This window comes from Moschus berezovskii, chromosome 18 (assembly GCF_049115385.1).
Source record: "Moschus berezovskii isolate FMDL1 chromosome 18, NW_MosBer_1.0, whole genome shotgun sequence".
Taxonomy (NCBI): Eukaryota; Metazoa; Chordata; class Mammalia; order Artiodactyla; family Moschidae; genus Moschus; species Moschus berezovskii.
Genome location: NC_142477.1, coordinates 28,140,450 through 28,166,466, shown reverse-complemented (window position 1 = coordinate 28,166,466; position 26,017 = coordinate 28,140,450). Strand labels below are relative to the sequence as shown.

The window sequence follows — 26,017 nt, the reverse complement described above, 5'->3', positions numbered from 1 at the left end:
ACGATTTTGCTGGGATATAATAGACAAACATTTGGTTTTCTCCCTAGAACTCTAATCCACAGGAAGCAAAAACACTGTATGCAAATTTCAGATTCTCTCTTTGGTAAAATTCTCTCACTAATCTCACTTTTAAAGCTATACTTTATGCATTTATAGATTACATAAAGCTATTAAATTTAGAATTTTAAATTAAGATATTAAATCTCAACCCAGGATTAAAATTATTTTATCAAATCGGAAATTAAGCTATAAGAATGTATACTATTATAACATTTATCTCAAGGAACATTTCCTCTTTTAACTGCTGTTTAGCTTAAATTCCCTCAGTGAACTCCTCAGTTCAGTGTTGTATCTCCCAAATACCCTCAAAAAACTCCAAGAAAATTGAATCCTTCAATTTTCCCTGATACTAGTTCTGCCGCTATGTACAAAAATGGCATCATAAGCTTAGCACCAAATCTAGTTTGTAAATGTTGGGTTATCCTGAGATCGGAGGAGCAGAGGGATAATGTTGTGAATCATGAACTGAGTGTATGCATTCCTGAGAGCTGAGTTTCCAGGAGTGCAGTGATGAATGTTACCTGACTTTCTTTTCTGGATAATATCAGCACAAAAATAAAACTGCTTTGGTAACAGAAATATTTCTACTACTTCATAGAAAAGTCAATTTATTTTTCAGGTTGTTATATGTTTGTTATTTAATTTATATGTTGAATTGATAATGCATGCACTTCGTGTAAAATTTAAAAGGCAAAATAGGGTGTGTATTATAGTTAAAACTACGACTATGACTCCCACCAGGATCCATAGTTCTCTTCCTCCAGAAACTGCATTGCTCAGTTCTGGGTTTTGTTTTGTTTTGTTTTTTTACATATATACTCCAAAAGACATTGTAGAACTACTTAGCAAATATTTACTGTTTTGTTTTAACATAAATGGTGGTGTACTTTATACAGTGTTATAAAACATGATTTTTTAAAAAAATTTTAATTGGAGGCTAATTACTTTACAATATTGTATTGGTTTTGCCATACACTGACATGAATCCGCCCCGGGTGTACATGGGTTCCCCTCTTGAACCCCCCTCCCACCTCCCTCCCCATATCATCCCTCTGGGTCATCCCTGTGCACCAGCCCCGAGCATCCTGTATCATGCATGGAACGTGGACTGGTGATTCATTTCACATATGATAGTATATGTGTTTCAATGCCATTCTCCCAAATGTAACTTGACATATTCCATTTCAGGGCAAAAAGATACACTTCATTTTTTAAAACATTTAGTAGCTTTATAGTGTTATTTCAAGTGAATATATTGTAATTTACCATTTCCTTCTGAAGGACTTTTTTTCACTAAAAAAAATTAAGTAATATAATTATGTTATTTTACACAGTGCTGGTATAGCTTTAGAAATATGACTAGACTTGAAATGTTGAAGCAAAGTTTGGAAACTTTAAACTTTCATATGTATTCCTAAATTGCTCTCCATTAATGTTGTTTGAATTTATCATGTCAACAGCAAGGTATGTAAGTAACTTTTTTTGTTCAGTTGCTAAGTCATGTCCGGCTCTTTGCGACCCCATGGACTGCAACACACCAGGCTTCCCCGTCCTTCACCATCTCCCAGAGTTTGCTCAAATTCATATATATGTAACTATTTAACTGTTTAAATCTCTGTATTATCAACATTTGTAATAGTTTTTCAATCTTGTAAATTAAAACACTTCTCTTATTTTAACTGAGAATGAACATTTCTTCATACGTTTAAAGCATTTTCCATTTAAATTAGTGTTTATATCCTTCACCAAATTTTCTATTGTTATAGTTTTTTTTGACCTGTAAGTTCTCTTTATTAATTGACCCTTAATTATTTTTTCATTTTCAATGTAATACAGGCTGAAAGTTGAATAAAACACACATATAAACTTTAACAAATAAGTGTATGACCTCAATCCCTGTCAAGAAATGGAAAATTAGTGGTCCCTAAGAACCTCTGTGTGTCAGTCTATTAGCAACAACATCATTTCACCTTTTTAAAAGGGGCAATTGAACATTTGGGGTTAATAATGCCTTGTGTTTCTTTATATTTTGAGCCAGTCATAAACAACATGCTGAGTTTTAAATGTTTCTTAAATTTAAGGTAATCATTGCTCATATATTCTTTTGTGTCTTTTGCTCAAATGGGGTTATGAAATTAAACCATATTTTGTGCAGAGGATCTCTGTGTTTGGATTCAGTTTTACATTATTATCAATAATGGAGATACAATGTTGTTCCTTCACCTTACTTTGGTTCTTGCTCACAGTGCTTCTGTGAACATTTCTGTACACGCACTCTCTTGCTTATGTACATTGAAGTGAAGTGAAGTGAAGTCGCTCAGTCATGTCCGATTCTTTGCGACTCCATGGACTATAACCTAACAGGCTCCTTGGTCCATGGGATTTTCCAGCAAGAGTACTGGAGTGGGTTGCCATTTCCTTTTCCAAAGGATCTTCCTGACCCAGGGATCAAACCCAGGTCTCCTGCATTATAGGCAGACACTTTTACAGTCTGAACCACCAGGGAAGTAGTATATAATTGGGAGTAAATTTGTTGATCTTTACTGTGCGCCTGGCTTCAATTTTTCCAAGTATTGCCGTTTTAGTTTCCTCGATTTTAACCAGTGCATACTCCCACTGTCAGTATACAATGGTTTCTTTTATTCTAAGTAGAGACTCAATTTTGTTATTTTTAGACTTTTCTTTTTTTAAAATCTTATGTTTTAATTTGCATTTTCCTAAATAACAATGAGCTTTGTGTGTGTGTATCAACAAATTTTTCAAGTGTTTGGTCAACCATTTCTTCAGGTCATCTATTCTTTACTTATTGATTATTTCATTCTGAAATCCATAATAGGTGTAGAGCACTTATTATTTTTAGATACTCTCTAGGTTACCAGGTTATATCTCTGAATAAAAGACAGCACATCTTGTGTCATGAAGCTCACTTTTTCTTTTTTTTTGGTGGGAAATGCAGGAAATTAAAAATAAATATGATAAATATATTAGTCTTATGGTATGTTAGATGATAAAAGTTGCTATCAGAAAAGAAGAGTGAGGTACTTCTCTGGTGGTCCAGTGACTAAGACTCCATTCTCCCAATGCACAGGGCCTGGGTTCAATCCCTGGTCAGGGAACTAGATTCTATATTCCACAGCTAAGAATTCACATGCTGCAACTATGAGATCCCACGTGCTGCAGAAAAGACCCAGGGTAGCCAAGTAAAGAAAATATTAAAAAAAAAAAGAAAAAAAGAGAGAAAGCGAGATAATAAATATTGAGGGGTAGAACAGAGCAGGTGGTGGTGGTCAATACTTCATCACTAAAAAGGTGATATTTAAGCAAAGGATTTGGAGGAAGTGAAAGGGATAACTAACAGCTATTAATGGAATACATTTTTATTTTGTTTTTTTTTTTGCATCAAGATGATATAGTTACTACAAACATTCTAAATCAAGAGATTCCCCATGACTACTCAAGGAAAGGCAAGGAGGTATGTGTGCGTGGGGTAAAAGAGGCAAAGGTCAGGTGTTAGAAGGGAAGGACCTTGATGTTGGGAAAAGACCAGTGGAAAAAGATCATCTGAAAAGACCCTGATGCTGGGAGAGATTGAGGGCAGGAGAAAAGGTCAACAAAGGATGAAATGGTTGAATGGCATCACTGACTCAATAGACATGAGTTTGAGCAAACTCCAGGAGGTAGTGAAGGATAGGGAAAGCCTGGTTTGCTGCAGTCTATGGGGTCACAAAAAGTCAGACACAACTGAGAGACTGAACTACAGCAACAACAGCAACAATAACAACAACAAAAAGGGAAGACAGAAAGGTAACGGTATGCACAGATCCGGCAGAGTGTGGTAGATAGAATAATTCTCCCAAAGACTCTTGTTATTGTTCAGTCGCCCAGTTGTGTCCAACGCTTTATGACCCCATGGACTGCAGCAGCCATGTCTCCCTGTCCCTCACCATCACCCAGAGTTTGCCCAAGTTCATGCCCATTGCATTGGTGACGCCATCCAGACATCTCATCCTCTAACACCCAAAGATATCCACATCTTAATTCTCAGAATTTGTGTATATGTTATTTTAAATTGCAAATAGAGACTTGTAGCGGTAGTAAAATTGAAGCTCTCGAGATAGGGAAGATTATATCCTGGATTTCGTATGTGATCCCCATGTAGTCCCATGGTTCCCTATAGGAGTGAGGCAAGAGGGTTAAAATCAAAGGAAAAGGATGTCACAATGGAACCCGAGGTTAGAGTAACAAGCTTAGAAGGTGGAAGAAAGGACCAGGGGCCAAGGAATTCATAGAGCCTCCAACAGCTGGAGACGGCAAAGAAAACAGTCTCATCTGAAGCCTCCAGAATGAGCAGAGCCTTGCCAACACCTTGCTTTAGACTTCTGACCTCCAGAACTGTAAGAGGATAAATTTGTGGTGGTTTAAGTAGCTAAAGTTTGTGATTTTACAGCAGCTATAGGAAACTAAGACATAAGATACTGCATTTTGTCTTTGAGTTGAAATAAGTTGCTATTGTAGAATTTTTAGAAGATTGACATTGTATGAAATGTTTTAAAAATATCAGTCTGACTTCTGGCTTTAAAGTTGGCACAGTAGAAATCGGTGTGGTTTCATGCATAGATATTAGGGAGCATTGATAGAGATGACTCAAAACATTTTGGACTGAGCAACTGAAAATTGCTGAGAAGACAATGGCAAGCCACTCCAGTACTCTTGCGTAGAAAATCCCATGGATGGAGGAGCCTGGTAGGCTGCAGTCCGTGGGGTCGCTAGGGGTCAGACACGACTGAGCGACTTCACTTTCACTTTTCACTTTCCACTTTCACACATTGGAGAAGGAAATGGCAATCCACTCCAGTGTTCTTGCCTGGAGAATCCCAGGGAAGGGGGAGCCTGGTGGGCTTCCATCTATGGGGTCACACAGAGTCGGATACGACTGAAGTGACTTAGCAGCAGCAGCAACTGAAAATTGACTTGCTTTTATTTGCAGTGGTAGGGCATTAGGAGTAAAACCTCCAGTTCATCTTTGGATATCTTAAAATAAATGGACTTTTGTGATAATATGGGTTCAGGAAAGATTTTTAAACTGGGCTCTTAAAAGTCATCAGCATATAGATGGGGGAAGGGACTGTAAGATAGCAAGAAAGTCAATATAGTCATATTTGGAAATAAAGCTGCTTTCAAGAACAAACCCACATTAAGATGTCTGTGTGAGAAGGAGGAGGATATGGGACAAAAGAAGAGAAAATTATAATAAATACAACCAAGAAAGAGTATTCTTTGAACTGTGAGGAAAACTAAGAGCTTGGGCTTTCTTAGAAGACTGGCAAAGAAAATATTTGGAGAGGAGAATGTGTTAACTGAGTCAAAAGCTGCTAAGTCAAGTATGTGGAGATATTGACTTTAGTTTCCTGGAGATTCTAGGTGAACTTTATTTTTATGGTTGCAATGATGTGGTGGGTCCTGAATTCTTGCTGTAGTGGATCTCAAAGGGAATAGAGAGAAAGAAATTGGAAAAGTTACACACAACATGAGAGTCTTTCTGTGAAGCGGAGAGAATTTTTGTAGCACTATGTGATAGAAAGAGTGGGATCAAAGAAAAACAAAGAACAACTTTTTTTTTGACTTGTCTTTCTGCATTGAAAAAAACTCCATTAGAATATTGAACAGATGATATGAGAGGGACTATATTTTGTTCTTAATTTAAGAAAGTGCTCAGCAGTTGACTGTTCAGTTCAGTCACTCAGTCGTGTCTGACTCTTTGTGACCCCATGAACTGCAGCACAACAGGCCTCTGTGTCCATCACCAACTCCCAGAGTTTACCCAAACTCATGTCCATTGAGTCGGTGATGCCATCCAACCATCTCATTCTCTGTCATTCCCTTCTCCTCCCGCCTTCAATCTTTCCCAGCATCAGGGTCTCATCAAATCAGTCAGCTCTTTGCATCATGTGGCTAAAGTATTGGAGTTTCAGCTTCAGTATCAGTCCTTCCAATGAATATTCAGGACTGATTTCATTTAGGATGGACTGGTTGGATCTCCGTGCAGTCCAAGGGACTCTCAAGAGCATTCTCCAACACCACAGTTCAAAAGCACAGTACTCAACATGTTATCATTAGTCTTAAGGTTGTTTTAAAATATATTTTTATCGGACTAAAGGATTTCCTTTTCATCCTAGTTTGCTATGCTTTTAAATCATAAATGAGTGTGAAATATTGTCAGATATATGTATCTATCTGTTGAACTGTTTATTTTCCTTTCAATATGTTACCAAGGGATTACCTTGTTTCTCTTATTTGAACTAAACTTGAAGATTTGGAAATAGGCCACACTGGTAATGATATAAAGCTTTATATTGTCAAATTCCATTTGCTCTTTCTTTAAAATTTCCACTTTTATAAAATCATTCATTTTCATACAAGATATCACTCAGTAAAATTACTGTTCCTATGATATTTAGCCATCAAGGTTACAACAGTCACATAAAATGAGATAGAAAGTATTACCACTTTTTCTGTTACCTTGTGTATTAATAATTTGTATATGCAGTGATATTAATGCTTTCATGAATGTTGTCTAGAATTAATTTAGAAATTTCTTCTGATACAATTGTCTTATTATAGGGAAATGTGGGCTATTGATTTATTTTCTTTAATGGTTATAGGACTTCTCAGGTTCTGTTTCCTTCTTGACTTAGTTTTTTCTAAATTTCATTTTTGGGAATCTGTTAAATATTTTGACATATAGGCTGAAGGGCTAAATCTAGAAGACTTCTTAGCTCATGGTCTAAAAAGAACTTATATATGTTTTTAAGGCTAGATATTTTTTTGAGGAAAAAGAGGAAGGATATGGTGCAGAGATTGTGTGTCACCCTCAAAGTTAAAAATATTTATTTTCTGCTGCTTTACACAAACACAAAAGTATGTGGAGCCTGTGTTAGAGGCATTTTTAGGAGTAACAGCACAGAAAGTCCTCTTTTTCTGTGGTCATATGAGACTATCAAAAGGTTTGTGCAAGCTGAAACCATGCAATATCATTTTAATAATCAATGAGGAAAATTAAAACTGTTCTGTTACCTTAGAATTTTTTTTTCAAATCTTCAAAACCAATCTAATATTTGCTGTTAATTTACAGGAAATAGAAATATATAAAACTCATATTATTTAGTGGGAGAAGGAAATGGCAACCCACTCCAGTATTCTTACCTGGAGAATCCTGTGGCCAGGGGAGCCTAGTGGGCTGCCGTCTATAGGGCTGCACAGAGTCGGACACGACTGAAGCGACTTAGCAGCAGCCTCAGCCCTCAGCATATTATTTAGTATGCTATAATTTAAAAGATTAGAAACATTGATAATTAAGCAATTTTATTTTATAAAGGAAGAGTAGCTTAAATAGTGTTTACAGTCTTTTGCTCATATACAGGAACTTTTTTTATGCCTTGGCCAGATTCTCATATTCCTTCCTAAGTATTTTTCTTGTGAAATATCTTTAAGAGTTCCTTTAATATATAATGTTACCTGGAGGCTGAATTGTAAAAGTACCACAGAATATTTTGTCACTGTTCACCTCCAGCATGACTTATACTGTCACTGACTTTTATGTTCCTTATTTGTTTGGATTTATTCACACATTTTGGTTTTCTTCACTATTTCCCCTTACATATTAGACTTTCAGTGAGAGATCATTTGTCTTTGCTATGAAATAAGTATATTCATCAGTGTATGCACTAGTGATGGTATCTTCAACTTTATCTCAGAATATTTTTGGTTTTGTGTTAAAAAGTTAATTTTTGTGGCTACAGAATTTGAAAGTGATAGCCGTGTCAAGTAACATTTCTGTGCTTCCTGGATTATGAATGGATTGTTGTTTCTGAGAAATCAGCTGACCCTCTGCTTCTTCTTTGAAGATAATTCACATGTTTCTATCTGACTTCTTTCAAGTTTTATCTTTAGGGTTCTCTGGTTTACTTAAAAAAATTTAATCTGGCTCAAAATATTGTTGAGGCTCATCTTGTCATGGTCAGTTTTTTTTTTTTTTTATTTACCTTTAATTACTTATGCCTTTTCCCCTCTATTCCTCCAGGTTTGCTTACAGTAAGGTAATTTTCTTTCTAATTCCATAGCATGAGCAACTGGTTTTAACTGTTAAATGTTGAGTATACATCTTTGGCCTTGAATTGTGTACTTGTTACGCAAGAAGTGCAACAAACCTGAAAAACAAGTTTTCTCTTATAAACATATCCACATAGTAAAAGCTGCTTTATGATCTGCTATTCTACTTACAGACACAGGTGACCTAGGTGTGTTTATTCCCCATTATACATGGTTCTGTCGTCTCACCGTGTCTTTATTACTTTAAAAGAACTGCTGTTTATATTCTCTCCAGTATTTCAAATTGTTTTTAACATAATTTTTCCAAATAACTTCTCTACCGTTTCTGAAAATGAAGGTCTATTCCTATGAGTTTTATTAAGAATTGCAAATATATATTCCCTAGTATAAACTGTGTCTTACCATTTGAGTGTGTATCTGTAAATAAATTATTCAGTTACTTTTATGGATATAAATTATTTCTTTTGTTTTCCAAGTTGTTTCCTTTGTTGTTCTGATCTCTTCTTGGAAGCAGCTTCTTTCATTCTTTTCATTTCTCTCTAAATCATGTTGTTCTAAACTCAAGTAATTTAGTGTTTATTTCCTACATAACCACAACATACCAGTAAGATCAGGAAATTAACACTGGCACATTATAGACATTACTTCAGACACCATTCAAATTTTGCCACTTTTTCCAGTATCCTTCTTTATGGAAAATCGAGGCAGTTCACAATCATACATGGTGTTTAGTTGTCATGCCTCTTTGGTTTATTTCTGTCTTCTGACATAGTTCTCAATGATTCTTTGATTGAATGATCCTGACACTTTTTTGAAGATTATAAGCCATTTATCTTCTGAACGGTTCTTCAATTTGTGTGAGTCTGATTGTTTCTCATGATTAGATTTGGGTTATGTATCTTTAGCAGGAAATCACGCAAGTGATTCTGTTCTTCTCATTGCCTCTTATCAGGGGGTGCAAAGTTTCAATTTGTGCCATTACTGGTGATCACTGTGATTATAGGATTAGAATGGCATCTTCACTATAACATTATTCCCATAAATTATTTCCTTTTTATTTAAATTTGTTTTTTTTAAACCTTTTCTAAGAACAGTTTTAGGTTCACAAAAAAATGGAGAGGAAGGTGCAGATATTTTACATATATCCCTTACCTTGATGTGTGCAACCCTCCCAGTTATCAAGATCCTCCACCAGAGTGGTGCATTTGTTATGACTGATGAACTTACAGTGACACATCATAATCACTCCAAGTCCATAGTTTACTTTGTAGTTGACTTTCCATGCTGTACATGCTATGAGTTTGAGCAAAATATGATGACACATATCATTGTGATGAAATCCCAGGGACTATTTCACTGACATAAACTTCCCCACTACTCTCCCTATCCATCCCTCCCCATCCCCTAAATATGACAACCAGTAACGTTTTACTCGCTCCAGTTTTGTCTTTTCCAGAATGTTATATAGTTGGAATCACACAGTATGTACCCTTTTCAAACTAGCTTACCTCATTTAGTAATATGAATTTAAGGGTCTTCCTTGTGTTTTCATGGTTTCATAGCTCTTTGTGTGTGTGTGTTCTGAATGGTATTTCTTTGTCTGGATATGTCATAGTTTTATCCATTCACCTACTGAGGGGTATCTTGTTTGCTTCTGAGTTTTGACATTTATAGAGAGAACTGACTCTAGGTGTTTTGTGAACATAAGTTTTCCTTGTCTAGGTGTTTTGTGAACCCTGTGTGTACATGTTTTGTGAACATAAGTTTTCAACCCCTTCCTTGAAATACTGAGTTGGATCAAAATGGTTAAAGTTTGCTTAATTTTATAGGAAACCAACAAAGTATCTTCCAAATTGGCTGTACTGTTTTGCTTTCCCACTAGCAAAATATGAGGCTTCCTGTTGTTCCACATCCTCACCAAAATTGGGCATTATCAGTGTTCTAGATTTTGGCCTGTCTAACAGATAGTGGTATCTCATTGTCATTTAGATTTGCATTTTCCAGATAACATATGATATGGGAAATCATTTCATATATTTATTTTCTATCCGTGTATCTTCTTCAATGAGGTGTCTCTTAAGATTTTTGACCTGTTTTATGCTTGAGTTCTTTGCTTTTACTGTTGATGTTTAAGTGTTCTTCATGTGTCTGGTCCTTTATCAAAAACATCATTTTCCCAAATATTTCCTTCTGGTCTGTGGCCTGGCTTCTCATTCAAATGCCATTCTCTTTCACAGAACAGACATTTTTAATTTTGATGGAGTCAGCTTGTCATTTATTTATTTCATGGATGTGCCTTTGGTATTATATCCTAAATATATCACCATATCCAAGGTCATTGAGGTTTTCTCGCATGTTATTTTCTAAGAGATGTATGGTTTTGCAATTAGGTCTGTGGTCCATTTTGAGTTTGGTTTTGTGTTGGATATATGTTTGTGTCCAGATTAATTTTTGCATGTAGATGTCCCGTTATTCTAACACCAATTTGTTGTAAAGGCTATCTTTATTGTATTGCTTTTGCTCCATATCACTGACCAGTTAAATATATATGTAAGTCTATTTGTGGGCTCTTTATTCTGCTCCACTGATCTATTTGTCTCTTCTTGCACAAATAACTTCCCAATCTTGATTACTGTGGTTTTATAAAGTCTTAAAGTTGGATAGTGTCTGTCCTTCATTCTCATTCTTTCCCTTAAGTTTTGTTTTGGCCCCAAGGCTTTTGCCCCTCTATGTAAACATTGGAATCAATTTGTTATTATCCACAAAATAACTTGCTGAGATTTTAATTGAGATTGCATTGAATCTCTAGATCAAGTTGGGAAGAACCAGTATCTTGATGATATTGACTCTATCCATGAACATACAATTTCGCTTCATTTATTTAGTTCTTATTTGATTTCAGTCTTCAGAATGTTTTTAGTTTTTATTCTGTGGATTTTGTATGTCCTTTTGAGATTTATATATAGGTTTTTTATTTTGGTGATGATATTGGGGCTTCCTTGGGGTCTCAGTCAGAGATAAAGAATCTGCCTGCCAATGCAGGAGATGTGAGCTTGCTCCCTACATCAAGAAGATCCCCTGAAGAAGGAAATGGCAATCCACTCTAGTATTTTTGCCTGGGAAATCTGTTGGACAGAGGAACCTGGCAGGCTACAGTCCCTGGAGTCCCAAAAAGTCAGATACGACTTAACAACTCAACAATAACAAAAAATGTAATGGTATCGTGTCCTTACTTTCAGATTTTACTTACGCATTGCTGATGTTTAGGAAAATTATTGACTTTTATATGTTAACCTTGTATCCTGCAATCTTGCTATAATCACTTATAAGTTTCAACAACATTTTGTTAATTTTTTCAGATTTTCTATATAGTTGGTTTTGTCATCTATGAATAACACTATTTTTTTTCCTCAATATGTACACCTTGTATACTTTCTCTTGTCTTATTGGACTAGCTAAAACTTGTAGTATCATGTCGAAAGGAGTGGTGAGAGGAGTCATCATCTCACTGTACCTGATCCTAGTAGGAAAGCTTCAAGTTTTCCACCTTTAAGTGTGATGTAAACTGTAGACTTTTGTAGATAGTCTTTATTAGGTTGAAGTTCCCCTCTACTCTTTATGTACTTAAAGTTTTTAACATGAATGGGTGTTGTATTTTGTCAAAAGATTTTGTGCATATATTGATATGATCACATGATTTTTGATTTTCAGCTTATTCTTGCTGAATCTTTTTTACTTTTTCTTTTTTTAAAATTTATTTTATTGGAGGCAAATTACCTTACATTAATATATTGGTTGGTTTTGCCATACATTGACATGAATCCATCCCGGGTGTACATGTGTTCCCTTTCTTGAACCCCCCTCCCACCTCCTTCTTCCTCATATCCTCCCTCCATGTCATACCCGTGCACCAGTCCCAAGCATCCTGTATCATGCGTTGAACCTGGACTGGTCACTTATGATAATATACATGCTACAATGCCGTTCTCCCCAATCATCCCACCTTCACCCTCTCTCACAGAGTCCCAAAGACTGTTCTATATGCCTATGTCTCTTTTGCAGTCTCGTATACAGGGTTCAGGTTACCATCTTTCTAAATTCCATATATATGCGTTAGTATAATGTATTGATGTTTTTCTTTCTGGCTTATTTCACTCTGTATAATTGGCTCCAATTTCATCCACCTCATTAAAACTGATTCAAATGCATTCTTTTTGATGGCTGAAAAATACTCCATTGTGTATATGTACCAAAACTTTCTTATCCATTCTTCTGCAGATGGACATCTAGGTTGCTTCCATGTCCTGGCTATTATAAACAGTGCTGCTATGAACATTGGAGTACATGTGTCTCTTTCAATTCTGGTTTCCTCGGTGTGTATGCCCAGGAGTGCGATTGCTGGATCATATGGCAGTTCTATTTCCAGTTTTTTGAGGAATCTCCACACTGTTCTCCATAGTGGCTGTACTAGTTTGCATTCCCACCAACAGTGTAAGAGGGTTCCCTTTTCTCCACATCCTCTCCAGCATTTATTGCATGTAGACTTTTGGATAGCAGCCATTCTGACTGGTGTGAAATGGTATCTCATTGTGGTTTTGATTTGCATTTCTCTGATGATGAGGGATGTTGAGCATTTTTTCATGTGTTTGTTAGCCATCTTTATGTCTTCTTTGGAGAAATGTCTGTTTAGTTCTTTGGCCCATTTTTTGATTGGGTCACTTAGTTTTCTGGAATTGAGCTGCAGGAGCTGCTTGTATATTTTGGAGATTAATCCTTTATCAGTTGCTTCATTTGCTATTATTTTCTCCTATTCTGAAGGCTGTCTTTTCACCTTGCTTAGAGTTTCCTTTGCTGTGCAGAAGCTTTTGATTTTAATTAGGTCCCATTTGTTTATTTTTGCTTTTATTTCCAATATTTTGGGAGGTGGGTCTTGGAGGATCCTGCTGTGATTTATGTTAGAGAGTGTTTTGCCTGCGTTCTCCTCTAGGAGTTTTATAGTATCTGGTCTTACATTTAGCTCTCGAATCCATTTTGAGTTTATTTTGGTGTATGGTGTTAGGAAGTGTTCTAGTTTCATTCTTTTACAAGTGGCTGACCAGTTTTCCCAGCACCACTTGTTAAAGAGACTATCTTTTGTCCATTTTATATTCTTGCCTCCTTTGTCTAAGATAAGGTGTCCATAGGTGCGTGGATTTATCTCTCGGCTTTCTATTTTGTTCGATTGGTCTATATTTCTGTCTTCATGCCAGTACCATACTGTCTTGATGACTGTGGCTTTGTAGTAGAGCCTGAAGTCTGGCAGGTTAATTCCTCCAGTTCCATTCTTCTTCTTCAAGATTGCTTTGGCTATTCGAGGTTTTTTGTATTTCCATACAAATTGTGAGATTATTTGTTCTAGTTCTGTGAAAAATATCGTTGGTAGCTTGATAGGGATTGCATTGAATGTATAAATTACTTTGGGTAGTATACTCATTTTCACAATATTTATTCTTCCAATCCACGAGGAAGGAAAACTTCCAAACTCATTCTATGAGGCCACCATCACCCTAATCCCAAAACCTGGTAAAGATCCCACAAAAAAAGAAAACTACAGGCCAATATCACTGATGAACATAGATGCAAAAATCCTTAACAAAATTCTACCAATCAGAATCCAACAACACATTAAGAAGATCATACATCATGACCAAATGGGCTTTATCCCAGGAATGCAAAGATTCTTCAATATCCACAAATCAATCAACGTAATACACAACATTAACAAACTGAAAAATAATAATCATATGATTATCTCAATAGATGCAGAGAAAGCCTTTGACAAAATACAACATCCATTTATGATAAAAACCCTCCAGAAAGTGGGAGTAGAAGGGACATATCTCAACATAATAAAAGCTATATATTGAAACATATATATTGTCATATGTGAAACCAATCACCAGTTCAGGGTCGATGGATGTTACCGGATGCTCGGGGCTGGTGTGCGGGGATGAACCAGAGGGAGTTACAAAGGGAGGAGGGAGGTGGGAGGGGGGTTCAGGAAGGGGAACTCATGTACACCCAGGGAGGATTCATGTCAATGTATGGCAAAACCAACCAATATAATATTGTAAAATAATTAGCCTCCAATAAAAAAATAAATAAATAATTAAAAAAAAAAAAAAGCTATATATGACAAACCCACAGCAAACATTATCCTCAATGGTGAAAAACTGAAAGCATTTCCCCTAAAGTCAGGAACAAGACAAGGGTGCCCACTCTCACCACTATTATTCAACATAGTTCTGGAAGTTTTGGCTACAGCAATCAGAGCAGAAAAAGACATAAAAGGAATACAAATTGGAAAAGAAGAAGTAAAACTTTCACTGTTCACTGATGACATGATGCTCTACACAGAAAACCCTAAAGACTCTACCAGAAAACTACTAGAGCTAATCAATGAATACAGTAAAGTTGCAGGATATAAAATCAACACACAGAAATCCCTTGCATTCCTATACACTAATAATGAGAAAATAGAAAGAGAAATTAAGGAAACTATTCCATTCACTGTTGCAACGAAAAGAATTAAATATTTAGGAATATATCTACCTAAGGAAACAAAAGACTTGTACATAGAAAACTATAAAACACTAGTGAAAATAATCAAAGAGGACACTAATAGATGGAGAAATCTTTTTTACTTTTTCTAACTCAGTTTGCTTTCTTTCCATATATAGTCTTCTCTTTTATCTACTATGTTTATAGCAAGTTCTACTGTCTATTTTATTGTTTCCTTTATTGTTGGTCCATTTTGAGCTCTTCATTCTTTTTGCATGAATTCTGTTTATATTTTAATCCCTTTCTCTGTTAGACTTTTATGTCAATATTTGGACTCTTGTTTCATGAAACTCATTTTCTGTTACTTTTTAAAAAATAATTCATTCCTGCTATCCTGAGTGTTTTGCTCAACATTCTCATGTGGTTTAAAATAATTTATTATGTAAATCATTATCTGTATGGTATTTTGGAATTTCACATAAATTGCTTTATACTTTGAATTGTTTTCGTAAAGCAAAACAAAATACATGCTTGTTGCATCATAATATCCTGATGACCACTTTTTGTATTTGTCTGTTGATCCTATTTTTGCTCTTTTTTTCTTATTCTAGTACAATTATTCAGATTTAAAGCTGGTATATTTCTACTAATCAGTTATTATAATGTTTGCCCTAGTCCAGTTATTTACAGGCAATATGTGAAGCAGACAAGAGTACAAGTCAGATTCTGTGTACATGTGAGTATGATGTGAACAAAATGTGAGTGTGGTGTGAATAAGAGACGAGGCTTTCATTTGTTTAGTTTTACTTCCTTGCAGCCAGCTCAAATTAGTGGCTCTCAGACTTTTCAAAATATAATTTCTTTTCCTCCATCAGTCTCATGCTAGCATAGTTTCCTGCAAATTATGACTTTCTTGTTTGTTTCATTTTACCTGCCATTTGTGTGTCAAAACTGATCCTCTTTACTCATGTCATCAGTCCATATAGCCATTCCCTTTTTGCTAAATAAGAGGGTCTTGATTTTTTTTTGTCATGAAATATCAAATATTTTGTCAACTTGAATTCTGCCAAAATTTTCTTAGATCCTCAGCTCCAAGTATTCTTTCTTAGTGTCTTTTCCTCCTGTCAGTTAAAAATTCACCACATATGGGTAACTTTAGGGCATTCTTTGGTTTCTTTAAACGTGAGGCTGGCATTTTTCCTTCTTGATCTCCTAAATTTCTTTATATGTTTTAAAGAGGAAGAGGGACATCCTCTCTACATATTGTTCTTTTTAAACTAGAAGGCAAGTTTCAAAAGCTTCATTCTGGATGTCCAGAGGATGGTGGACTTTATTCTTCCAACTCCATTTCTTGGGTTTCTCAGGTGATTTTAAGCCTTTAATTAATTTTAACTTCTAGCCCAGCCAGAGTACTAGGAATATATGATTTCTCCACCCCATTCTAGACAATTTTGTGTTTTTTATTTTGTTTTTCCTAAAGGCTGATTTAGTAAAAATATCATGGAGTTTTGAATCAGAAAAGCTTTACATAAAGTCCACCCTTGTCTGCCTGGATTTATAATTTGTATTTATGTTTCTCATTTTTAAACTAGACATAAAAGTAGTAGTATGCTGGAGCTAATTCATGCCTACTAGATCCCATGGCTGTTAATGTCTTGGTGGTAGTTTTAAACTGAGCATGGTGTGTATTTACAGCATGGAAAATGTCAGACTGTAACAGTCAGGCCTCCTTCCTCCAGAGAGTTAGTTGCTAAAGATTACCACTCAGCAGCAACATTCTTTTCATGAACATATTGCTAGTATTGAATATATTAATTTATGGAATATATTAAGTATGTTTTCTGGCATGCTGTAAATACTCAATAAACATTAGTCATTTCTTGCTTGCTTGCTTTCCTATTTCTGTACTCTAACCAGTGTCTTAACTTCAGTTCTTATGGATCTCATGGAATTTCCTCTTAAGTTTTTCATTGTTCTTATACTGACTTTGACTCAGAGCTGAATAATAATGCTTGCCTGGTCTCTGACTTAATTTATTCTCCTTTCATATCATTGTTCACTCATTCCTTTCTCTGAAGTATTTTCTTAATGCTGACCCCTGTGGCTTTTAGCATTAATCAATTTTTTTTTAGTTTAATTAAAGCTGTTTCTGTTATTTCTCACATCTTTTTGTCCAACTTCTTAAAATCTTTCCCTTCATCTCTACAATGTCAAGGTTCATCATGAATCTCACTGTAAAATGTGGTGATGCATATAGATTATTAATATATTTACCCTATATATGCAACCCACAACTGACCCCTGAAATGCTAATTATGATGAATGCCACAATAAAATGAAAGAAGATTGAAAAGTGATTCTCCTCCCAGACTCTTAAACTGGGTCTTTTCTGATGCAAAATTCCTTTTCCAGTAGTTTGCAACCTCTAAGAGATGGAATGAGCTAATGGACACTGCTTTTTTTTTTTTCAGAACACATTTTGAAAAAGGCTAGATCAGGAACAGATCTTTATTAAAATAGGTAATAAGCTAGTAAGATTTCAAAATCAGCAGGAATGAATAAATTCTTCATCTCACACTACCATGAGTCTGGCCAGATCATAACTTCCTTTGGCAAAATCAATATTATTTCAAACCTTTCAAAAGAGTAGTATCTTTCCTTATTGGAAAAACGTAACTGGTTCCAAAACAAATTAGATGAACAATGTATCACAAGCAGACATTTTCTAGATATCCTCTAGACAAAGTCTTTAAATTTTGGATATGATTAGATAAAAATGCAGAGAACATTTTACTGTGTCACTTTTAGCAGTAATCAGATAACAATCAACAATAGTATATATTTTACATGTTCCATGAGATAACCTTTCAAAACATGAGTGAGGAGTTTCTTAGGCATAAACACTTGTGGAAGAGAGATGTGAGAATGAGGAGAATGAAGAGAATTTCTAGGTGATGCAGGCCCTATTGCCTCAATCCGCCTCTTGGGATCTCTGGGGTTTACATATCCCATCAGCTGTAGGGTTGACATGGCTCGGCCCCTACACCTCTGTCTCCATCAGATTAGGGATGTGAGCTTCCCTCACAAATGTAACTTTGGGTGAGATAGCTCTCTGAAGTTGAGACAATTCTTGAAGGTGATTTCATGCAGTTGGAGCAACATCCCCTTCTTCCAGGCAGAACTGGGGCTGATGACTCTACATAAACCCCACATAAATTATTTTTAGCCTTATTGTTTTCAGTGACAACGAAATTGAATACAAAGACTTCTATCACTGTTAAAAACGTAGGCAAAAGTTTCTGCAGATTAATAGCTCTAAGAAAATAATGGATTCACAGCGCAACAGAAATTTGGATCTTTTTCAGGCAAAAATATATTTCAAAGAAAGCAGACATCTGCCCACATAAACACACACAGATGACAATATCCCAAAAATAAAGAATAATAATTTGGAAAAAAAAAAGGTAGACATTTGAAATATATTTAGTAAGTCGACTAAAATTTTGTAACAATAAGTAATTGAAATTAGGAAAAGGGTGGAGTCATTTGAAATAATATAAATGTGCACAAATTATTTTAGAAATTATTCTAATGGTTCTGAGGCAAAGCTGTGTTTCTGACAATAAAAGTTATTTTCAAAATATCTCAATAAAACTTTTGAAGTATACATTTATTATATTTCTTTTCACATAAGTATAAGCAGCATTACACATCAGCTATATTAAAATTACTATACTAATAAAAAGTTTCTAAAATAATTTATTTTATTATTGTGGTAAAATATACATAACATAAAATTTACCATCTTAATTATTTTTAAGTATACAAAACAGTGGCCCTAGAAACATTCATAGTTTTAAACAACCATCATCAGTATCCATCCAGAGAATTTCCATCAACCCGGACTGAAACTCTGTATTTATGAAACAATAATTTTCCTTTACCCGCTACCTGAGCCCCTAGTAACCACTATTCTATTTTCTGCCTGTGAATTTGCCTATTCAAGGCAACTCATATGAGTCACACAATATTTGTCCTTTGGTATTTGGCTTATTTCACTTAACATAATGTTTTTAAGGTTCATCATATTGTAACATGTTTTGGGAATCCATTCCTTTGTAAGGTTGAATAATATCCTGTTGTACATACATACCATATTTTATTTATCCATTTATCTGTCAATGAACATTTGGGTTGTTACCACTTTTGACTATTGTGAATAATTATTTTATAGAAATAAATGTTTGAGACTCAGCTGCCAGTACTCCTGTAAATATACCCAGATGTGGATTTTCTAGATCATATGATAAATTTGTATTTAATTTTTTGAGGAAGCAACATACTGTTTCCACAGGGACTGCATCATTTATACTCCCAGCAACGATGTAAAGTGGTTCAAATTTCCCCACATTGTGCCAACAGTTGTTGTTTTCTTTCCTGTTTTGTTGATAATAAGCATCCTAATGAGATCTCAGATGTTTTGATTTGAATTCCCCTAAGGACTCCCAGGTGTTTGTTTTTGCTTAGTTTTTAAGTCCTGTCTGACTCTGCAACCCCATGGATCTTAGACCACTAGGCTGTTCTGTTCATAGGAGTTCCCAGGTTAGAATGCCGGAGTGGGTTACCATTTCCTTCTCCAGGGAATCTTCTTGATGCAGAGATCGAACCCACATCTCCTACACTGCAGGCAGATTCTTTACCACTGAGTCCCCAGGTGGTGCACTGGTAAAGAATCCACCTGCCAGTGCAAGAAACACAAGAGACATGACTTGATCCCTGGGTCAGGAAGATTCCCTGAAGTAGAAAATGGCTATCCACTCCAGTATTCTTGCCTGGAAAATTTCATGGACAGAGGCCCTGGCAGTCTACAGTCCATTGGGTTGCATAGAGTCAATCACGACTGAGCACAACACAACACAGCATAAGGATTTAGTGATGTTAGACATTATCTCATGAACTTACTGGTTCTTTGTTTATAGTCTTTGGAGAAATGTCTATTCAATTTATTTGCCAATTTTTAATTGGAACGATTAAGATTGTATTATTTTGAATTATTTTTATTGTCAATTAAGAATATATTATCTTTGCTCAAATATTAATATTTTTACCTTTGATTTATATTTGATATTCTTTATTTTTATAACACACCTACTTTTAAAAAAGGTTTTTGAAATTGCTTATACTAAACACAAGGGACTTCCCTTGTAGCTCAGTTGGTGAAGAGTCTGCTGTAGTTCAGAACACCTGGGATTGATCCTTGGGTCAGGAAGATCTCCTGGAGAAGGAAATAGCAACCCACTCAAGTATTCTGGCCTGGAGAATCCCATGGACAGAGGAGCCTGGCAGGCTACAGTCCATGGGATCACAAGAGTCAGATAAGATTTAGCAACTAAATCACCATCATACTAAACACAGAATTTAAAAATACACAGTTAAGACAAACAACCTTGTAGGTATTTTTAGGGAGAGTAGATCACAAGAACTATGTTGAAATCCGTCTTCTACAACTAATTCCCTATATGATTATAGGAAAATTATTTAATTCCCTGGGTTTCTGGTTTTATTATCACTAAAAATGGAGTATTTGGCTTAGAACAAATTTCAGATACCATTACATTCTATAATTCTATATTAACATAACTGATAAAAAGCAAAGGAAGAAACATATATACATAGTTACATTGTTATAGGAATGGGGAGATAATATTTGTTGGCATATTTAGACTTTATCAATAAATGTTAAGAAAAGCATTTTTTAATTTTACAGTATAATTTACTTACCTATAGCAAAACACACTGACCTTAAATATGATTTGATGAATTTTGACAAATGCACCCGCCTCTGCAATCACATGAAGATGTAAAACCTCCATCACCCTGGACAATTCCTGTGTTACTTCTTAGTGAACCTCCTATCCACAACAGGCAACCACTGTTCTAACTTCTTTCAACAGAAAATTGATATTTCCTCATTTAGAATTTTGTATAAGTGAATTTATAAAGCAAATATTCTTTTGGATGTGACTTTTCTCAGCATAATATTATTTGAGTTTCTGCCTGCTAATCAGTTGTCTATTATTTGTTATTGCTGAATGGTGTTCATTGTATTAGTATGATACATCTTGTTTATCTAGTCACTTTCTGATCAGTGTTTGGGTCATTTTGTGTATACGTGTGTGTGTGTGTGCGTGCGTGCGTGTCTGTTTATGTGTTTGGCAAATGCATAGAAGTGAAGTTCCGGTCATGGATTAGGTATACAGTTAACTTAGTGAAAAAATTCTAATATTCTGAACTGATTGTATGTACTATTTTCAACCCTTAGCACTAAGAGAAATTCTGTTGTTCAATGTTCTGGATGACATTCATGTTGGCAATGTCATTGTCAGTTGAGCCATTCCGTAGAGTGTGCAGTGAAATTGCAGTATGGGCCTTTATTTCCATTTCTCTCATTTCCCTCAGGACTAAGAATGTTGAGCATCTTTACTGGGGCTGCACAAAAATGGTTAATGATTATATAACATATATATAATACCTTTATGCAGTTCTTTTCTACTTTTGCCTGCTAATTTATTAGGTTGTTGAGATTTTATAATTGAGCCTTGAGTTGTTTATATTTGTATGTAAGTTTTTTTGTCAGATATATAGTTATAGCAAATAATTTTCTGCCAGTTTCTAGTTGGCTCATTCATTTTCTTTATGTTAAGAAGTTTTTAATTTTAATGAAGTCCATTGTATCTTTTTGTGTTTCTCTTTTTATGGTTAGTGCTCTCTGAGTCTAACAAAATACTGATAACCTTAAGGTCATAAGGTTATTCTTCCCCCATATTTTCTTCTGGTAAATGTATAGTTTTATAGTTTCCATCTCAATCATTTATACATTTTTTGTGTATATCATAACACATGAAATATAGTTTTTTATTGTTTTTATTTTCCATATGGAGATCTATGTAATGAACCAGTTGTTCTAGCATAATTTATAAAAATACTTTTCTGTTTGAAATGTCACCTGCCTTAGTTAAAACTCAACTGACCATATTTAGTAGCCTATTTATGAATGATTGACTCTGTTCCATTTATCTATTTGTATATTATTTATGTTATCTAGCTTATTGTACCTTTAAGGTAAGTTTGAAGTCAAGTGCACCAACTTTGAGATGTGTAAGAGGATTCACTTGTTGGTAAGTTAACAACTTAACACTCAAATAGCTAAGAGAAAAATAAATTTGTTATACTGTAGTTCCAACTTCCTATATTTCTGTTTAAAATGTTTTAACAAGTTTATTTCTTTTGTAGTTAGTACACCTGTGACTGTAATTTTATTTATGATTTGTGATGGTTAAGATCTTCAGTATGATATTAAATGGAGATGATGAGAATGGAAAATTCCTGTTTTGATGTTACGGTTAAATCATTATGCATTTTTATATCTTATATGATATGAACCACAGGAATTTTCTAGAATAAGTAGAAAATAAGGTTTTGAAGATGCTTATGATGAAAGAATAAAATAAAAACACACTGTTAAGGATAAGAGTTTTATAGCTATTTTTCTGGAGAGTGTATTATGAGACATGTTGTACCCATGCTCTTCCATAGTTATTATGATTATGGGGAAATCATTTAATCCATTGAGTTTCTGGCTGTATCTTCACTAAAAGCTAAATAGGTGAAGTTAAATTTGATACATGCTTGCATTTTGTAATTTTATATTAACATGCTGATAAAATAAGAAAACCTACATACATAAGTATGAAGAAAAGATAATAACTCCACTTATTTTACCTTTCTCTATAAATCTTTCCAATAAAATTATTTCCAAGTTATTGAGGTATAATTTGCATATTCCATGTTTCCTAATAAAAATTAATATGTATTTTAAAAATATATAATATTTTATTTTATTTTATTTATTTATTTTTTTTTTATTTTTTTAGGTAATTAATTTATTTTTTATTGGAGGCAAATTATTTTACAATATTATATTGGTTGGTTTTGCCATACATTGATATGAATTTGCCCCGGGTTTACATAAGTTCCCCCTCCTGAACCCCCCTCCCACCTCCCTCCTCCCTTTATCCTCCCTCTGGGTCATCCCCGCATGCCAGCCCCGAGCATCCTATAACATGCATTGACCCTGAACTAGTGATTCGTTTCACATATGACAACATACGTGTTTCAATGCCATTCTCCCAAATCATCCCACCCTCACCCTCTCCCATAGAGTCCCAAAGACTGTTCTATACATCTGTGTCTCTTTTGCTGTCTCGTATACAGGGTTATCATTTGCATCTTTCTAAATTCCATATATATGCATTAGTATACTGTATTGGTGTTTTTCTTTCTGGCTTACTTCACTCTGTATAATAGGCTCCAGTTTCATCCACCTCATTAGAACTGATTCAAATGTATTCTTTTTAATGACTGAATAATACTCCATTGTGTATATAATATTTTAAATATACTGTATTAAAATATGAATAATATTTTGCTAAACTAATTCTATTAATTTTTTCTTTTTATATATTTTTCTTTTTAATACACAGTGTATTTTAACAATTTATAATATTATAAGCTTAATATATAATATGCAGTTATATTATTGAATTTAACTCCATTGTGTATATAATATTTTAAATATACTGTATTAAAATATGAATAATATTTTGCTAAACTAATTCTATTAATTTTTTCTTTTTATATATTTTTCTTTTTAATACACAGTGTATTTTAACAATTTATAATATTATAAGCTTAATATATAATATGCAGTTATATTATTGAATTTAACTGTTTAACAGTTGTACAATATTTCATTGTATGCATCTATCAAAATGTAAACAAAAATGACAAACAACCAGCCCCGCTCAGAAAGATTTCTATTCAGTTGGTCAATATTAAGAGTCAGATGTGGTTTATGTTTGCATTTTTTTTTTTGGTTTTGTTTTTTAAATTGCTATGCAAGATTCTGTGCATGGAAACAGAAACATGAGCCTGGCCTTCCCTAAAGTTCTGAATCTCTGTTTTTAATTTATTATTGTGGTCATTGTTTCATGCCTTTAAAATATTATGATTTTTTGCCTCAAGCTTAAGCTTCTTCAGGATTTGTTAGGGATGAATTGATCTTAATGTCATTTTATGCTGTGGTTTTAATTTGCTTTAATTTCCCATCATACTTTGGCCACGTAATGTGAATAGTTGACTCATTGGAAAAGATCCTAATGCTGGGAAAGACTGAGGGCAAGAGAAGGGGGTGGCAGAGGATGAGATGATTAGAGAACATTACTGACTCAGTGGACATGAGTTTGAGCAAACTCTGGGAGATGGTGAAGGACAGGGAAGCCTGGCGTACTTCAGTCCATGGGGTCACAGAGTCAGACATATCTTAGCGACTGAACAGCAACCCAGCAAGTATATCTTGGTTGCTTCCAAGTTTTGGCAATTACAGATGAAGGTTCCATGAACATCCATGTGCAAGTATTGTGTGGACATAATTTTTCAGCTCCCTTGGGTAAGTACCAAGGAGCATGATTACTGGATCGCATGGCAAATGTATGTGTAGTATTGTCAGAAACCTTCAACTGTCTTTCAAGTGGCCGCATTATTTTGCAGTCCCACCAGCAAAGAGAAGGAGTTCTTATTGCTCTGCATCTTTACCAGCAAGTTTGTTGTTAGTGTTCCAGATCTGGAGCATTCAAGTAGATGTGTAGTGGTATCTCAAAGTTATTTTAATTTGCATTCCCTGATAACATGTGAAGTAGAGGATCTTTTCATGTGCTTATTTGTTGTTTGCTTCCTTACTGTTGATTTTAAGAGAACTTTTTATATTTTATCAGATGCGTCTTTGCAATTTTTTTCTTCCAGTTTGCATTCTTGCATCTCATTCCCTTGACATTGTCTTTTGCAGAGCAGAAGTGTTCACTTGTGTGCTGTGTGTGTGTGTGTGCTGAGTCCCTTCAGTCATATCTAACTCTTTGCAAATCTGTGGACTATAGCCTGCCAGGCTCCTCTGTCCATGGGGTTCTCCAGGCAAGAATACTGGAGTGGGTTGCCATGCCTTCCTCCAGGGATCTTCCCAACCCAGGGATTGAACCCAAGTCTCTTACGTCTCCTGCATTGGTAGGTGGGTTCTTTACCTCTTGCACCACCTGGGAAGCCTATAAACATAATATTAGCACTATAGTTACAAAAATGAAATATATGTAATATGTTTAAGCATTAAATAATAAAAATAGTACTAATTTCTGTTTATTATAGCTTCTTGACCTTTTAGCTGAGATCATGTGTAATATCTGTTCTTATGAGTTTAATACCACTTATTGAGGACATAATGTATGCCAGTTATTGCTAGGCAACTTACATACTGTAATTTATAAACAATTGCAATATACAAGATTGCTGTTCCTACTGTACTAAGAGGAAACTGAAGCTTTGAGAGGTGAGTTATTAAATCTAGTTACTAATAAATTTTCCAGCTAGGATTCAAATCTGGTATTATCTTTTTCTTTACCATCTGAGCCACCTGAGAAGCCCATCTTATCAAGAAACTTGGATTAATTCACTCTAGTGCAATAGCAAATTAGTAAATAGATGTAAAACATCAGAGAGAAAACACAACTTCATTGTATTTTATTTTTGTGGGTAGACTTCTTATTGAATACATAGATCTGTCAGCAATAAATTTCAACCTGAAATTGCCTTACTCTTAAAATAGTGACAACCATTTATAGAGGAAAGAACCCTGGAGTGTCTACTTCAGGGCACATTAGCAGCCAAGATTCCTTGAAAATATGACCTAATCTCCTAGAGTCTCAGTTACTCTATTTTTAAAGGAAATAATAACATCTATTTATGTGAGTTGTAATTTTGAAAATCAAAATTGGGAGATGAATATGCAAACTCTTTAAAATCTGTCAAGCTCCTTTCAAGTGCATAGTATTATTGCAATTTAGGACACATTAATGAAAAAGCACATCAACTTCTAATGAAAAGCATATTTAATTCAGTGCAGTTTTAGTTACATAAATGAAAAGAGGAATCGAAAGGAAATACCCAGAAATGGAAGTGGCAGCATAAGTAGTAATTAGATGTTGACTGTGTGCTGTGTTGCTTGTTGGGTATTCTTCCCAACATACTTTCCTACTGGCCTGTTTAATATGCTGGAAACATGGAAACCAAAAGAAATGTGAAGAGTAATGAAACACACACAGATACAGAATTGGAAATATTTCCGAATGAAGCATCATCTTGTTTTTAATTTAATCAACAGAAAGTGAAAAAAACTTGTCTATGGTTAAGCAGCTGGAATCAT

General features: G+C 34.7%; 1 protein-coding gene and 1 pseudogene across 1 annotated transcript in view; both read left to right on the top strand.

Annotated features, from left to right (window-relative positions):
* LOC129553347 (cadherin-10) overlaps positions 1 to 26,017 on the top strand; it is a 187,453-nt gene that overhangs the window by 83,556 nt on the left and 77,880 nt on the right. The gene's annotated exons all lie outside the window — the stretch shown is intronic.
* On the top strand, positions 24,960 to 25,139 carry LOC129553431 (U2 spliceosomal RNA; annotated as a pseudogene).